At 34.0% G+C, this 17,575-nt stretch overlaps 1 protein-coding gene across 3 annotated transcripts in view; it reads left to right on the forward strand.

Moving 5' to 3' along the window:
* ROBO1 (roundabout guidance receptor 1) overlaps nt 1-17,575 on the forward strand; it is a 1,127,367-nt gene that overhangs the window by 616,433 nt on the left and 493,359 nt on the right. The window lies entirely within an intron of this gene.

The raw sequence follows: 17,575 nt of genomic DNA on the forward strand, positions 1-17,575 counted from the left end.
TGTAATCATTCTTATTATTTTACTATGTTTAATACAAAAGAATGGTTATCAATCTGAAACTTTGATACCGCTAATATTTTTAGAATGATATTTCCTTAGAAATTTAATATTTGACTACATTGCTAACATAAAGACAAAAAAAAAACACTACTTGCAAGTAATTTGGATTCAAAATTATCTGTACTTTTTTTTTACACTTACAGTCTTAAAAACAACAGAAAGCAAAACTCTTAGCAAGAGTGATGTAATTCATAATCACCAACTTACATCTTAGGTTCGTGTTTGCATTACTTATTGCTACCCAGCATAATAGTAAGAAATGAACTAATTGAATGTGTTAGAAATAATTGAGATATAAATGTTTAAGGATGATCACCCTGGAAATATGTGTTTCACAGAGATTTTTTTAGTTCTAAATATAATTGCATAATTCATATCTCTAACTCAGATGATTTGACTAAAACTTTACATAAGGAGAAAGAATAAAAGACATCACTTATAACCCATTGAATCAGATAATGTTGTTACAGTGGTCTTGTTGTAATATCAGCTATTTGCAATGTTCTCTTCATTGGTCCTTGTTAACGCAGTTCTCCATAGACTTTGCTAAGTTGTGAGCTGTATGTTGGGTGTGTATTAAGCAGGGTAGTTGAAGTTAGACATGAGAGTCCTCTTCTGTATCATAACAATCATATAGATGACCATTAAAATAAAAAAGTAATTCAATAGGCACATTTCACTTTAGATAAAATAATAAATTGATATTTCACTTTTGAAGCATCTTCAGTCTTCATAAATATCACTCTCCAATTTTTTCCCTGGCCTATGTAATTTTAGTTTTTAAACACTTGGAATAAGTAGAATAGTTAATATGACCTTTATAAACAACTTTAATATTTTTATATTTTTTCATTCCTGTAAATAACTTTTTCATTTTTCCTATCTTCCAACATAAGAATGAGGATTCAAAGGCCTACAAAATAAAAGTCCACTGGGGTGAGATGGTGAGGGAGTTTGTGTGATTCTTTCCCAGAAACTTAGCTAGAAAAAAAGTTGTAAATGTCATTCCTTAGTACCATCAGTACCAAAGAAGTTCATATTTGTGAAAGGAGGAATCCAAGGTAGTATTCTTTCTCAGAGGCATCCTCATTTGCCAATGCTTCTTAGTTCTATTCCCTTGTACTCACCCAATCTGAACAACTGTATTGTTTTGATATAATAATAGGATTTGCTCTTTATCTTTTACGGATTTCTCAAAAATTATGTATGAGCAATGTATAACTCATGTTGGAATGTCGAATTAAGAGAATTTAAATGGTAATGCATTTCAGTTTAAATATTTTAATTTTTTTTCATTTTCATTTTTTCCTGTCAGGCTAATCAGGTGTCAAATTTCTCCCACTAAACATATCATTAGATAAATTAACATGAGGTAATGAACTTAAAACATTATAGTCTATAAAGGAACTAAATTAAAGTATTACAATTTAATCCAAAGTGACTGGAAGACAATCTTCTGAATAATCTTGTTCCTGAGACTATAACTGTCTTTAACAATCTAGTGCTAAAGGAAGTCTATTCTATATATTTTGTTTTGGAAAACTCTTGATTACTCAGAAACCTCTCTTCCACTGTACAAATTAAGAATGTTAGGTGTTTCCTTTGTTTGCATATTAACCATATATATACTCATTAAAAATTCCATTGCACATGATAAGAAAAATAAGGTAGAAAAAATGATTTTGGCTGCCTCATTACAACTGTAAAGAAAGATATCAATTGGCCATATAGTTGAGAAGTAATAGTTAAAAGTATTATTTGAAATTACCTACAGATATCCTTTTCTTTTATATGCACGTGCATGTCTGTGAATGTGTGAATGTATGAATTCCCTGTCCTATAATCACAGATAAAATTGAGTAGATAGAATCTTTATATTAGAGAAAATTGAGTGAAGAATAAAATGGGATATGCCTATCTGTCCAGGAACATTTTTATATATGTAATGAAAATTGTCTGGAGTTTAGTATATCTGGAGGTGAATAACCCTGGACACAGAGCAAAAACTTTTAATAAAATACACATATTAAACAACTTAGAGAATGTACAATGCAATTGTCAAGTAAGTAATTGATATGAGTTACGTATAAAACGTCACCATGATGTTAACAAGCAAGTATATCAGGTATTGTTTGTGGCATTACTATTTTTTACACAATATCTCAAAATGACTGTGCAGATTTTATATGTCAGAACTTTATTATATTTTTACTACATGTTGCTTCACTTCATTGAGGTAACGTGAGACTTTTCTCTCTCACCCTAACACTTAGTATATAAAAAAGAAAATAAATCTGTATAATCCTGGAAAACATTTTTGGGGGAACATGAAATAATCTCAAAAAAAAAAGATCATTATTTCACTAAAATTCACATTTACATCCCCCTAATTATCTTTTTTAAAAAAAACTAAAAAGTTTATAATTTCCACTGCAAGCTAATTTGTTACTATAACATCTGCTCTGATACTTAAGCCATTTGGGACTGTCACTATCAAACTGACCCATTTAACTAGAATGCATGGATCACATCATATACATAGCTTACAATTTATATATTCATTAATGATCTAGTGAACAAATGATTATCTTTTATGACAGTAGTTGCTGCTTGTATCATATACCATTCTAATCTAAATTGTGTAAGTTATTTAGTTGAGATTAGATTTTTAAAATGGATATACAGAATATCAGAGAAGAAACGTATTGATTCCTTTTTTCCTTACCATCTCTAGAAACAATATTGTAAAGCCATGTAAGGTTTTGAAATATTTGTTTCACTCTTACAAATCAATGAATACAAAACAATTTCTAAGGTAGCACTGTGGTATGTTATTAAAGTGGACTTGCGCATTATTTACAGTGAAGTAGCCCATTTCTTGTTTAACCAAGCATGTCATAAATATTGAGGGTTATTCAACAGTTCACGGCATATAGCCTTTGTTGTAAGAACAAGTAAGAAGAGGTTTCAGATCAGCACTTTACAGGGTCAGACACACATCCCAAAGAGTTTGAATATGTAACAATCAATGATTTTTTAAAGAGACTTCTGAAAAGAGCAGTGTTTATTGACTGCTGGAAGTGTATATGGTGTTTTCCAAATATAAAAAAAAGTTAAGTAATAAGTCTAAGAATATTTAAATTTCTAAAATATACATATAATTTATGTATAGATTTCTGGCAAATACTTTTGTCAGGGACACAATTTAATGAAAAATTTATTGATATATAAAAATTCAGGGAATGAGTGGATGCTAATGAAATCCTAGTAACATTCCTGATCTTTTAACAAAGCAGTAATTAGGAAAGGAATTTAACATTATTCCTTCTTCTGAGTAACAAAATGTCCTTAAATTTGACTTGAACTGTCTAAAATATGCCCTTTGTCCCTATTTTTACATACTAAAATAAGATAATGTCTTCCATCTCCACAGGTCTATTCTAAGGAATAGGTGGTGCCTATATTCACAGTAGAATATTGGAAGAAAAGCAAAATAATGCAAATTTGAAGTCTTAAAACTAAAAAATTATCAGAGTCATGTCACTGTCAATTTAAGTAAAATCTAGCCATGAAATGTCAGAAATTTTAGAGTAATTTCAAATGGGGATATTAGGGTCTTTTACCACTCAACACTAACTCTAAGTAAAGTTTGGTTATAATTGCTTAGAAGAAAACAAAATATATTCTCTTATTTAAAAAAGAGAAAGAGGGAAAGAAAGAAAAGCCTTGACAAATTAGAGTGTTTGCCCATATGAACATGAATGCAATCCCAAAACCATGAATGGTCTCATGCTTAGGAATTTCAACAAGTAACTATTAGTTGATGATGACACTGATTCTTGTGTCTCTCTACATTCTCAATTGTATAGTTTCACCATTCAAATTACCATTTTGGTATGTGAATTTTTAACATATATGTACTGATACTAAACCAGTGTTTATTATTACTACATACATGCAAGGCAGTTTTCTGAGCACTTTACCTGCAACAACTAATTTAATCCTTACAGCAACCCTCTAAGAGAGTGATATTATTAATACCAACAGGACCTGATATCTGCTTCAATATTCTAAAAGATAAATAGTCCAAAATTAATCACATATTTCTAATCTCACATGGTCTTGAATTCAAATGAGTTGTGTCTATAAGCTACATTTGGGCATGTAGTTAGAAATGGAATAGATTAACCATGTCAGGTTTGTCAGAAATATTAAACATTATATAGTCATTTTTCCCATTATCTTACTGTCACTTTATTTGTTAAATTATTAGAGTTTATATTAGTTTCATTAAGCAAACTATCTTTAGATGAGTCTACTGCAGATCCAAGTGTAATACTGTAAGTACATTTTCTTGTTTGTATGCAATTGATTATTTTCTGGAGTTAATAGTTGCATATTGTAACCCTTTAGATGCTCGATTATGTCTGATATTCCAACAATCAGTGATTTTCTCTGACACCTCTCTAATTAAATGCTTCATATTTTTGTACCAAACGGACTGGTTTCTCTTTAGACCTAAGACTTTCTCACATCACTCTTTTATGTTGGATCTCCTGTTTCTTAAATCTATTATATTTCTCGTTCCTGGTTTCTTCACTTATTAAAAGAATCCTATCCTCCCGAAAGCATATTCAAGGAAAGCTGGGAGAACATCAAAATCAAAAGTTTCTGTAGGATGTGCTTTGTGAGGTTTTGCCCATATTTGCTTGTTGTTTATTTGTTTTCCTTCATCATACTGGACACTAGATGGGCCCACTCAAACTGGAGAACTATTTCAGTTATGGAAATTTTTCTTCATATTTTTTATAATAATTTTTTCATCTCTAGTTTCTCTGCTATCCTTCGGAATCGCTATTAGGCAGTAGGCCTCTTGGACTGATCCGTTAGTCTCTTGTTTTTCCCTCCTAATTTCTAAATCTTGGTTATTTTTTTTTCCAACTTTCATGGAAACAACCTTTATATTTATTGTCCACTAATACTTTTATCATTGTGCTAAGTACATGGGGGTATATGAGATATACTATCTTTTAAGATCAAAACCATGAATCATGGCCAGGCACAGTGGCTCACATCTGTAATCCCAGCATTTTGGGAGGCCGAGGTGGACGGATCACTTGAGGTCAAGAGTTCAAGACCAGCCTGGCCAACATAGGGAAACCCATTTCTACTAAAAATACAAAAACTTAGCCAGACATGGTGGCATGCACCTGTAGTCCCAGCTATTGAGGAGGCTGAGGGAAGAGAATCACTTGAACCCAGGAGGTAGAGGTTGCAGTGAGCCAAGATCATGCTACTGCACTCCAGCCTGGGCAACAGAGTGAGACTCTTTCTCAACAAGAAAAAAAAAACAGCAACAAAAAAACATGAATCACTCACTCATCTGTGGATCACCATAACTGGTGGCTCCATCATTAGCTTCTCTTTATAACCTTGTGGATTACTAATTTATGCATAACAGGAAATTAATAAACAGTTCTTAAAATGAAGATAAACCATCTCTACTTGGTATAGATGTATATTGGAGATAAAATTAACTCACATCAATTTAATCAATTGGTTTAGTCTTTCAGTAGTTCAGGGAAATAAATATAAAGGTGTTAAATTTGTGATTTGTTTTGGGTGACCTCAATTATTAAGAAATTTTGCCAATGCTCTGAAAATATTTAGCAAGCAAATGAGACAGAAATTAGGATCATGGATTGAATTCATGTCTCATACTCCAAAAGTCTTCTCCCTAGAACTGAGAAAAGAAAAATGGTTTCATTTTTAGAATAATTGACAATGGGTAGTAGACATATGTAATTCTATCATCCTGAAGTTTATAGAACACAGACCATGGAAGTTTCAAGTAAATTGAGCATTAGAAAGTAAGTTAAGCTCTAACAGCAACTGGAGTCTGTGAAGACAGTTTAAAGCAGTTCATCTTAATTATTTCTTAAAAATTAAATATTAATTGTGTGTTTTCCTCACATTTATTAATGCTATTTCTAACACTAAAGTTTCTCATTAGCATTTTGGAGACTTAAACCTTTCCAAGTGAACAATTATGTATTTACATATTTATCATTAGTAATTTGATAATATTTTTCGTGTGGAAAACTTGGGAGCTGAACATTTTGAGTTTTTATGGTGGGAAAGGAAAAGCAGTATGTGAGGTTGAATAAAATCAATGATAGACTGGATAAAGGATACGTGGCACATATACACCATGGAATACTATAAAAACGATGAGTTCATGTCCTCTGCAGGGACATGGATAAAGCTGGAAACCATCATTCTCAGCAGACTGACACCAGAGCAGAAAACCAAACAGCACGTATTCTCACTCATAAGTGGGTGTTGAACAATGAGAAAGCATGGACACAGGGAGGGGAACATCACACACTGGGGCCTGTCGGGGTGGGGGACTAGGGGAGGGATAGCATTAGGAGAAATACCTAATGTAGATGATGGAGTGATGGATGCAGCAAACCACCATGGCAAGTGTATACCTATGTAACAAACCTGAACGTTCTGCACATGTATCCCAGAACTTAGAGTATCTTAAAAAAAAAAAAAAAAAGGGCTGGGCACGGAGACTCACTCCTGTAATCCCAGCATTTTGGGAGGCCGAGATGGTCAGATCATGAGGTCATGGGGAAACCCCGTCTCTACTAAACTACAAAAAACTATCTGGGCGTGGTGGTGCATGCCTATAGTCCAACTACTCAGGAGGCCGAGGGAGGGGAATCGCTTGAATCTGGGAGCAGGAGGTTTCAGTGAGCCAAGATCGTGCCACTGCACTCCAGTATGGCGAAAGAGCAAGACTCCATTTCAAAACAAAACAAAACAAAAAACAACCAAAAAAAACCTTGATTTTGATAGAAAATTTTTACTTAATTACTTTTGATAAAGTTTTATCTGTTGAAATGATGCTTCAATGTTTAAAGTATAAGCCAAAGCTACAAGCTTTAGGGATGGGTAAGTAAACACACTCAGACACATAAAATACAGTTGTTCATTAGGTGTGCCGACATCCATATGGTAGAATACATGAAGAATTTAGATTTAAAGTTTTATTAAGAAATTTTAGGGAAATTTAAATAAACAAATAATACTTGGGTTGTAGCAGTTACAGTAGTGACTGGCTAATTATCTGGATAATTCAATAAGAATCTTTGCTTACCCAGCAATTTATGAAAGAAATTAATATTTCATGGGTACAAAATTAATTGCAGTCTTGCCATTAGAAGTGGTAAAAAATAAATAAATAAATAAACACAATTACTTTTGCACCAGCCTAATATTTTTAGCTGAAATATTCTTCAGGTTGACTGCAGAGGACTGGCTTTGGAAATGACTCTACAAACCTAGTAAGGCTTGTACCGGTCTCAGAAGTCTTCAAAGCAGTCCATGCCGACAGCATGATCCTCACCTTCCAGTAAGCACACAGCCGTGGGTACAGTCTCATCTCTGTGCTTCTTTATATTACTGCTGTGGCCCTATTTAAATCATAGTACTTATGTTTGTTTCGGTTTTTTTTTTTTTTTTTTTTTTTTTTTTTGAGACGGAGTTTCGCTCTTGTTACCCAGGCTAGAGTGCAATGGCGCGATCTCGGCTCACCGCAACCTCCGCCTCCTGGGTTCAGGCAATTCTCCTGCCTCAGCCTCCCGAGTAGCTGGGATTACAGGCACGTGCCACCATGCCCAGCTAATTTTTTGTATTTTTAGTAGAGACGGGGTTTCACCATGTTGACCAGGATGGTCTCGATCTCTTGACCTCGTGATCCACCCACCTCGGCCTCCCAAAGTGCTGGGATTACATGTTTTGGTTTTTCAATTCACCGAAAGGAAATATTTGGCAGTCCACCAATTTTTCTTGAAAATCAAAAAACAATTGGCTAAGTCTTCCTAATCTCTAATTCTTAGAATATTGCACAATGATAATTTTTTTCCTTGTAGTTATTTCTGTAATTTTTTTGTCACAATCATAGACATCAGTCTAGCTTCAGTTTATTTCGAAAAGTTAATATTTGGAGGGCTAAGTGAAAAGTACATATGCACCTAAATAAAAGTAAAACATTTTATTGTTACTTTACATTGCTTGAAAGAAACTATTGAGTCAGCTACAGGTTGGTATTGCAGTGATATAGTTGGGTATTACAGTAGGTTATGCCTCAGTCACAAGCAAAAATAAAATTTCCATGACAACACAACTTGATTGTTCTCAGGCAACAAAACAGAAATTTATTCCTCACTTAGTCTTCACATGTCAGAGGGACTCTAACATAGTCACTCAAATTCCTGAGGCCAACAGATGTGCTATCTTGACACAGGCTTCTGTGACTGCAACAAGTACAATCATGAGCTGGCTTTACAGGCTTCTGCAGAGAAGTAATTTCTGCTCTTTTATTACAGTCTCGAGGACATACCTAATTTCCATAGCATAGGAAAGTATAATCCTACTATGGCTCTAAGAAGAGGGAAAACTAAAAATACAATCGGCTTTTTGTTTCACCACTTCTGCATCCATGGATTGAAAATATCTTTTAAAAACAATTTAAAATAGTAATACAACAATAACAATTGCACAAACTTCACAATAGTACAGTATAACAACTATTTACATGGCATTTACATTGTTATAGCTATTATAAGTAAGCTAGAGGTAATTTAAATTGGCCCAGCATGGTAGCTCACACCTATATTCCCAGCAATTTGGGAGGCTGAAGTGGATGGATCACTTAAGGTCAGAAGTTCAAGGCCAGCCTGGGCATCATGGTGAAACCCTGTAACTACTAAAAATACAAAAATTAGGCAGGCATGGTCATGGGCGACTATTCCTAGCTACTCAGGAGGCTGAGGCAGGAGAATCACTTGAACTTAGGAGGCAGAGGTTGGAATGAGCCAAGATTGCACCAATGCTCTCCAGCCTGAGTGAGGAAGTGAGAAGGAAGGGAAGGGAAGTGAAGGGGAGGGGAGGGGAGGGGAGGGGAAGGGAGGGGAAGGGACGGAAAGGGACGGGAAGGGAAGGGAAGGGACGGGAAGGGAAGGGAAGGGACGGGAAGGGAAGGGAAGGGAAGAAGGGGATGAGAGGGGAGGGGAGGGGAGGGGAAGGGAAGGGAAGGGAAGAAGGGGATGAGAGGGGAGGGGAGGGGAAGGGAAGGGAAGAAGGAGATGAGAGGGGAGGGGAGGGGAAGGGAAGGGAAGAAGGTAAGGGAAGGGAAGGGAAAGGGAGGGGAGGGGAAAGGAGAGGAGAGGAGGGGAACGGAGGGGTGGGCAGAAGGAAGGGAAGGAAGGAAGGTTAAAGTATACAGGAGGAGGTTTGTGGGTTATATGCAAATACTAAGCCATTTTATATATGGGATTTGAGCACATATGGATTTTGGTATCTGCAGGGGATCCTGGAACCATCCCCCACAGATATACACCCACAACTGAAATACGTACACAGCACTAATCACTACTAGACCAACAATCTAAGAAACAAGAAATTTGTCATTAGTTCAAAACATACACTACTTCCTTAAGGAAAGAATTTTAAACTCATAAGGCAGTCAAGGTGCCATAACGGAATATACTGAATATTTTGGCTGCTCATTGTACTGTTATAGCAGCCTATATTCAGTCCTTTCCTTCACTTTGTCACTGGAAAATAATTCTGTGTTTTTTACATCTTTTAAATTGGCAATAATAAATTCATTTTTTCACAGGAATATGTTCTTTCGTTTGATTTCCATATTTAGTATAGAGTAACAATTCTAAAAGCTCATTTCTATAAAAAAAAAGTCATCTCTCAATGGGCCTGGGAGACAATGTGTTATTTTGCCAATTGCTGATTCAATTATGGAACAAAAACTGACATATTGTCCCAAGATGCACACAGGCAGAGGTACTGAGGATAAAAGTCTATGTTTTGACTCATGGAACATTAGCGTTTTGGATCTCTAGGTATCAGCAATATTAACTGGCCTGTATTTCTCTCTCTTAAACGGAGTTTCTTTAAAGAAGTCAGAGAGAAAAATCAAAGCATGTAAATTTGATAATATTTTGTTGTCCTTTCCACAACCACCTGGCTTGTCCCTCAGTTAAGAGTCCCCTTCAAACTTCTGCATTGGGCCATTTGGTGATGATCCATGACTTTGCAATATACGATTCAAGTTAGGTCTTTTTTTTCCTTTACATCTCATTCTTTTTTTTATTTAAAACTTATTTGGACCTTGGTAAATCACAGGTATTTCAATTCTAGGAGGTCATAATCTCTAAACCACAGCAAAACATACTTAAGAGTTCATCAACTACTATGAAAACTACGTTTGCTTTGTCTCAGAGTTAAATGCTACCATTTGGACTTGACCACTTCAGGAACCTATCATCCCTAGTGAAATCAAGGACTGATTCCAGTGGCGGTACTTTCTAACTCATCCTTAGCCAACAAAGAACAAACACTACAATGTTTTTCAAAATGCAGGAGCACTTCTCTGGAGTGCAGTTCCAAATGTTTTGTTAAAGGAAATGCCCTCTGGAGCCTTCAGGAGACAGAGGTGGCGGATGAGTAAGTATGTCACATATGATAAATCGATTCAAATATGTGCATTCCTCTACATCAATGCTGCCCAAAACAAATATAATTCACACCATAGATGCAAGCCGCAAGTACAATTTTAAATTTTCTAGTAGCTGTATTTCAAAAAAAAAATAAATGAGTAAAATTATTTTTAAAATTTACATTTTGCTTCACCCAATATAGCCAAGATATTATTGTTTCAACATGTAATCAATATAAAAGGTATTATTGAGATGCTTTACATTTTTTTGCACTAGGTTATACTTAGAAAACATCTCGCTTTGGACTAGCCACATGTCAAGTGCTTGGAAACCACAGGAATTCGTCTCTCTCCATTCTGCCAAAGAATTTCTGATATCTAAACCTTATTTACTAAAACATCATTTGCATCTAAGTTTGATTAGTCAATACCAAGGAGACGGCTAGAACCATTTCCAGCTGCTTGAACTAGCCCTTGCATCCAGTATCTCCATTAAAGGCAACCATATTAATAAATTCAGCTACTTTAAAATTATTTTCTTCTTTTCTGGTCTATCACAATTAGAATAATATCACATAGATACTGTCCAGGTTTCTGTTGATGTACATTATTGAAGGCTAGTAAGCCTTCTCTCCCTGGGTTGAATAGTTACAGCTGTGACATGTTGGGAAATGAATCTGATCTTTGCTCTAGAGGTAATGAGCAGCAATGGAATGGGATGGGAGGTGAATGAGTAATTTTTAATGCAATAACTACCTCCAGTGCCCAAAGCAAGGCAGGTCCAGTTCCATACAATAAGAAGAAAGGGCTCTTCCTGCTGGCAAGGGAAAAGTAGTGGAATTTGAGAGATCAGGTATTCAGATGTGTCTGAACCCATTCAGCTAATTCCTTTCTAGTTTTCAGAATCCTTCACTTTCCTTCAATCAGTGCTCTAAACTTTCACTCAAGAGTCCTGATGAAGCTATAAAGTCATTCTATGTTGTAATTTGGTAGCCCCAATTCAGCAATGCTGAGTCAGATATTCAGCTACAATAGCCCTACGGCTATTAGACAAAAGAAATTCTGTGTTTCTGATTATGCCTGAATCAAGAAGTTAAAACATGGGTATATTGTCTCTATAAATGAGTCAGATCAATCAGAAGCAAGAGGCCCACCCAGCAGACCTTGTATTCTTTACTAATGTCATAATGGCCTATTGCAGAAACTATTGAGCTTTCTAAAGGTTTGTATTAATTGGCTCTTCATTAAAGGTGACCACAGTGATATATTATGGCCCTGTTGTGTCACTGCCAATGTCTCATTTTCAAATTGCATTCCAATTTCATACACTTCAAGTATGGGCACAGTGGCTCACACATGGGATCTCAGGACTTTGGGAGGCCAAGGCAGTAGGATCACTTGAAGCCAGGAGTTTAAGAGCAGCCTGAACAATATAGCAAGACTCCATTTACAAAAATTTAAAAGTTAGCCAGGTGTGGTGGTGCACACCTGTAGTCCTAGCTTCTTGGGAGGCTGCAGTGAGAGAATTTATTGAGTCCAGGAGTTCACAGATGCAGTGACCCATGATCTTGCTACTGAACCCCAGCATGGGCACAGAGCAAGAATCTGACTCATAAATAAATGATTGAATGAATGAATGAATGAATGGTTATTTTACTCACTTCGAATCAATAATCAAGCAGATGAGTTAACAAATACGAGATTCTCATTCTTGATATATATCCTATGGCCAAAACTAGCATCTGCTGCATGGTGTGCCTCCAGAAATGACACAAGATGTTTTAAGAAGATTTACTCAGTCGACTGGGTGTTTACAAAATCACTGAAAAAAAAAAAGAACTTAAGCCTCTAAAATGACGTCTAGAATAAGTCAGCACAAGCAGTACGCCAGAGAAGCCAGTCAAGAAATCAGGCCACATAGAAATGAAAATTCTTTACGTTTGAGCTTCCAAGTTGTCAGTGGAGCATATAACAACTAGTATTGTATGATATATGCGTGTGCGTGTATATATACATATATATGGTATTATATAATGTAAATATTATTTCTGAAAGTTTAAAATGTGCCCAGTTCACATTCACTATAATAACTTACACTTAGTGGGCACGCAGCACTGATTATTTGGCATCATCTCACATAATCCTCACAATAGCTTAGCAAAGTAAGTTTTGTCGTCTCCATTTTGTACCTGAAGAGACTGAGTCAGAAAGAGATTAAAGCAATTTTGTTAATTTGACACACTATCAAATCCAGGAAATCTGGCTTCTATTCTCAGTTGCTTCTCATACCAGTGTAGGGGTTATCTGTAGTAAGCTTCATGTATTATTAATAATTGCCAAGTCAGCATGTATAAGCATTCAAATTATCACAGTTATCCAATTAACCCATAGTTACTTATGTAGCCTTTAGTGCTTCTTTTCAGGAGCAGACTAATGAATTTCAGTATAAATGATTATACAAGCAGGAAACAAAGACCATGAAAAAATGGAACACTTCATAATAACTGTTAGTAAAGGGCTTTTTATTCCCTGAAAATCAGTTTTAAAGATTGAAGTCTCAGTAGCCTCCTAGTCAATTTTCATCCTCATGCTATTGTTAGTTCTAATAAAATTTTTAAATACTAATAATGGAGATATATCGATTTCTTAAGCGTAACACCTTATTTTTACAGATGAAATAAGAGAACCATTCATAAGTAGTAAAAGTATAAAAACATGCATTGGAATGATTTATACCAAAATCAAGATGCTAGGTATTATTAAGAAGGTAGAAGTAGAAAGTAATGAAGGAACAGCTATAGCAATATCTGGAATTGTTTTAAAGAGAATTTAAAACAAATATAGAAAACATTTAAAAATGCTTCACGTATATGGTATGTAAATGTCTATTATATCTGTGTCGTTTTCTGCATGTGTGAAATATTTCACAACTTGAGATAGTTTTAAGACTTTCTTAAGAATTATTGTAGTTCTATTAGATTCCATCATATAATACAGCATACTGTGTATGTCAAATGTTTCACGCTAGCATCTGCGTTTTAAAATCTGCTATATAACAGAACTTTGAATAAGTGCCCTGATTGACACAGCTATGTTAAAATAAAATCTAAAGAAAAAAAAACTTTTGCTCAAGACCCAAATCTTATAAAACATGCTTTTGATGTGTTGGGATTTTAACCATCCATTCAGATCAGACATGACCTCAGTTTTAAAGATCCAGTCCAGAAACAAATGCCCGTGACTGATTTTTCTGTTATAAAAAAATGAAAGAGGCACTGTGATATACCTTAACCTCAAGACTGTAAAGATCTACATGAAATTCTTATCATTTGATTTATGCTTCAAAATATATACAGCATAAAGTTTTTGTGACTAAATATGCTAGTTCATTATTTCTTTTCAAATGCAATTTAGATGTTTTCAATTTTAAAAGAACTGGTGGAGATGCACAAAATCCTCTCACAAAGAACTGTACAGAGCCAAATTACCATTTGTAGAATAGGGGTTTGCCACAGAAATCCTCATTAATAAAAATGTTCTGAAGAGAATTTGTCTATTCACTCTGTAATTTAATCAAGACATTACTCTGAGACGACCATAGAGAGCGAGCACCCGTATTCACCCAGCCTTTAATATGCATATATAGTTTCTTTACATTTTAACCTATTGCTCCTATATTTGTTTCGATCTTAAATTTTTACTAACAGTAGTGATAAAAAGAAATATTCAGAATTCTATTCAATAATTAGATATTGTTACCTTTAAACTAAAAAAGAATTCTTTTAGACACAAATTGTTATTAACATATTTTAATATAATACATTTCTCTAGATCTTAATTCAAATGGAAGTACTGGCATGAATGTGCTAACTTTATAAAAGTAATTGAATGGACGTTAGTGTTTTGTTATTGATGTTTAAAGTGACTAAATAGGTGAACAAGTGAAATGTGAGAAAAAGTTAATATAGAGTCACCTTTCGATGACAGAGGCAATTTTTATACAAGTAACTGTAACTTCCCTGTTGCTTCTGCTGCCTTAACATAAATTAGAAATTTATGTAGATGTATCTTGGGGTATGTTCTACTTATCAAGGAAGAAAAAGAGAGAGTTGATTAAAATCAGTAACTTTTAAATCACTCATACTATATTCACTTAAATTATTTTGCAGGCAACAGTCAGAATCAACAACTTCAATTAAAGGCAAAATATTAGGGGTGCCTTAAGCAGAATGTGAAATAAAAGACCTATGGTGTATTTCTGGTATTAACAGCATTCTGACATATAGTAAGAAATCATTTGATTATTTTATTAAGAATAAGTTACATTGCTTTTAAATTGAGCATCTGTATTCTACTGCAATTAACACAATTTGTTTTATCAGGTAGAAGGGAAAATTGTATTTTTATATTATCTTAACTCTTTATTTCAGTGTTCCAAGTGATAATTTAAATAAGTTTTAATGTTTAAGACATTTCAAAAATGTTAGAAATATGTCAATTAGTAACCTTTGTTTACTTAAGCAATTCAACAATATCAACCAATCTTTATAAATTACCTTTGTTGAGAGTTTTACTGATTACATAAGTAATCATTCTAAATACAGGCAATTTAGAAAATAAAGAAAAGCATAAAATACAAAATTATTAACACCCAACATTTTAACATGTAAGCAGTCCTTTTTATCCACCTATAATCAGAATGAGCAAACTCTACCTAAAAAGAATTCACACACATAAAAAGGCAAGTGTAAAATTTCATTGAAATTGTAAAAGCAACTAGGATTTTATTTTTTAAATGAAACAATGTACAAAAAGTAATGTGTATGATGTTCAATAAAATGTGTTTTATGTTTTCAACTCTCCTCTAACTCTCATAATGAATTGAGCATTAATTTTAACACAATTTATCAGATAATCCTTGTGTGATAAAATGATATGAAACCCATCACTTCACATGTAATGCCGATATTATTACAAAAGGCTCATGTCTTTACAAATTACCTGAATATTCTTTGTGTAGCACCTGTTTTGTTATTCTTATGAATTTTTTTAACTTTAATTCATCTAACTCCTATATTTCTCCTTTGCCAGTAGGGGGTGGGTGGGTAAGTGGGTGTGTGTGTGTGTGTGTGTGTGTGTGTGAGAGAGAGAGAAACAGAGAGAGAGAGAATGAGAGATAGAAGTTTTCTAACAACACTTTTATAGAAATCTCTTATTTGTGAAATCCTCTATCTATGTAAGCTTTGCAATTTTACCTTACAAATAATATATTTTGTGTTGGCTTCAGATTATTGGATTAGCTGAGACAGAGCAACAAAGACTGATGCAATGAGTGGGGATAGATTCTAGACGTAAGTAGGAAAGGATATTTGAAGGGAACACATTTAGAACTTGTGGCTTTGTCAATGTATTCCTGTAATAATAACTTTCACTTTCCTGTGCAACTTCACTACTTTGGATACTCAGATAATGAATATGAGGGCAATAATTATTTGCCATTTATCAATTTTGTGATTTGACATATATATGTATTTTTAACTTGTGTTTTTTTTTAGTCTGTGTATTGCTTGCAATCTAATTTTTCGGGTTTAAATATCATGAAAGTTTTAATAATCTACTATGTCATTCACGCTGGTGTTAACTCAGAAGTAAACTTAAATTTTAGTGTAGGTCTAGGATTTAGCACTTAGTTGAAACTTTAGGTGTTTGCAAAAGTAATCCGTTCTTAATAAATGCACTAAACACAGTCAATTGTTGATTTAAATTAGTATAATACATGACGAAAGTGCTAATAGAAATCCAGTTATTTCTATAGTTCAGAGTCTGTTTCATATTATCAAAAGTAGAATTATTTGTCTTGTTTTTTCAGACAATGTTATGTACCAAAAGGAAAACTATTTGAAGCAATTAAGGCTCATTAAAAATGTTGTTAATTTAATGAACCCCTTAGAATCTGATATCACAATAATAAAAAAATGGGCTGCACTAGTATAGTCCAATAAAAAATGTAGCTTTATGCTTCCCAGAGGGAACTCATATGGTAAATCTCTGATTTATAGGCTTTTAGAAACCTCTTAACTAGCAAAACAAAGATAATATATTTTCATTCATATGGTAAACTCCTTTTATTTTTAGACAATTTGCTTTTTTAAAAAGAAATCATTGTTTAAAAGACTGTATTGTTTCAGCTAGCCAACTTGCTTTGATTTTAAGCAAGATATCCAGCTCTATGAATAGCAATTCTGTTTCCATACTAAATTTGTTAGATTTTACAGAATACACAAGGACTTGCAATATATACATTATTCTACTTTAAATTTAACAAAGACCAAATGGGTAGGAATTAGAATCCAAGCTAAGATCTTTAGGGACCCCCAGCAACTTACAAGGACAACCCATTCTACAGAAATAAGTATTTCCCAAAGCTATATACACAGCAGGAGCTTTTTAAACACCAGTCAGTGGCCATAACCGACACTATGCTGAAATCGGTGAACACATCTTTCAGGCTGACAGCATGTAGCTTTGTGGTATACTCTTTCCCTTACATACACATGTTGACACTAGGATTTTTTCAATGCATTTTCCTCTTTCTCCTACAATATCTTTGTTTGCAACAATGCATAACTTTAAACATTTTAACAATGTCAATATCAATATAAATTTAGATAGCATGCTTCCTTTCTCTATTACTATTCACCACAGATGTGAAATTCATAAGATAAAATTAATATGTGAAATCCAAATTAAATCTGGGAATACTTATTTTTTTTAACTATAGATTACGTAGACTGTCCAAATTGCTAGCTCGTTCTCCAAATTGTTACACCACTCTATTCTCCCATAACTTCATAAGTCAAACTAACAGGTGTACAAACATATCATATCACTTAATTTTCATTTCTGCAATCTTTAGCAAGTTGCAGTCTCCCTTTGTATGCAGTGATCTTTTGGGATTCCTGTTCTATACATTTCCTGAATATACAC

This window comes from Aotus nancymaae, unplaced genomic scaffold (assembly GCF_030222135.1).
Source record: "Aotus nancymaae isolate 86718 unplaced genomic scaffold, 86718_ANA_hifiasm-v0.15.2.pri h1tg000022l_1, whole genome shotgun sequence".
NCBI classification, from domain to species: Eukaryota; Metazoa; Chordata; class Mammalia; order Primates; family Aotidae; genus Aotus; species Aotus nancymaae.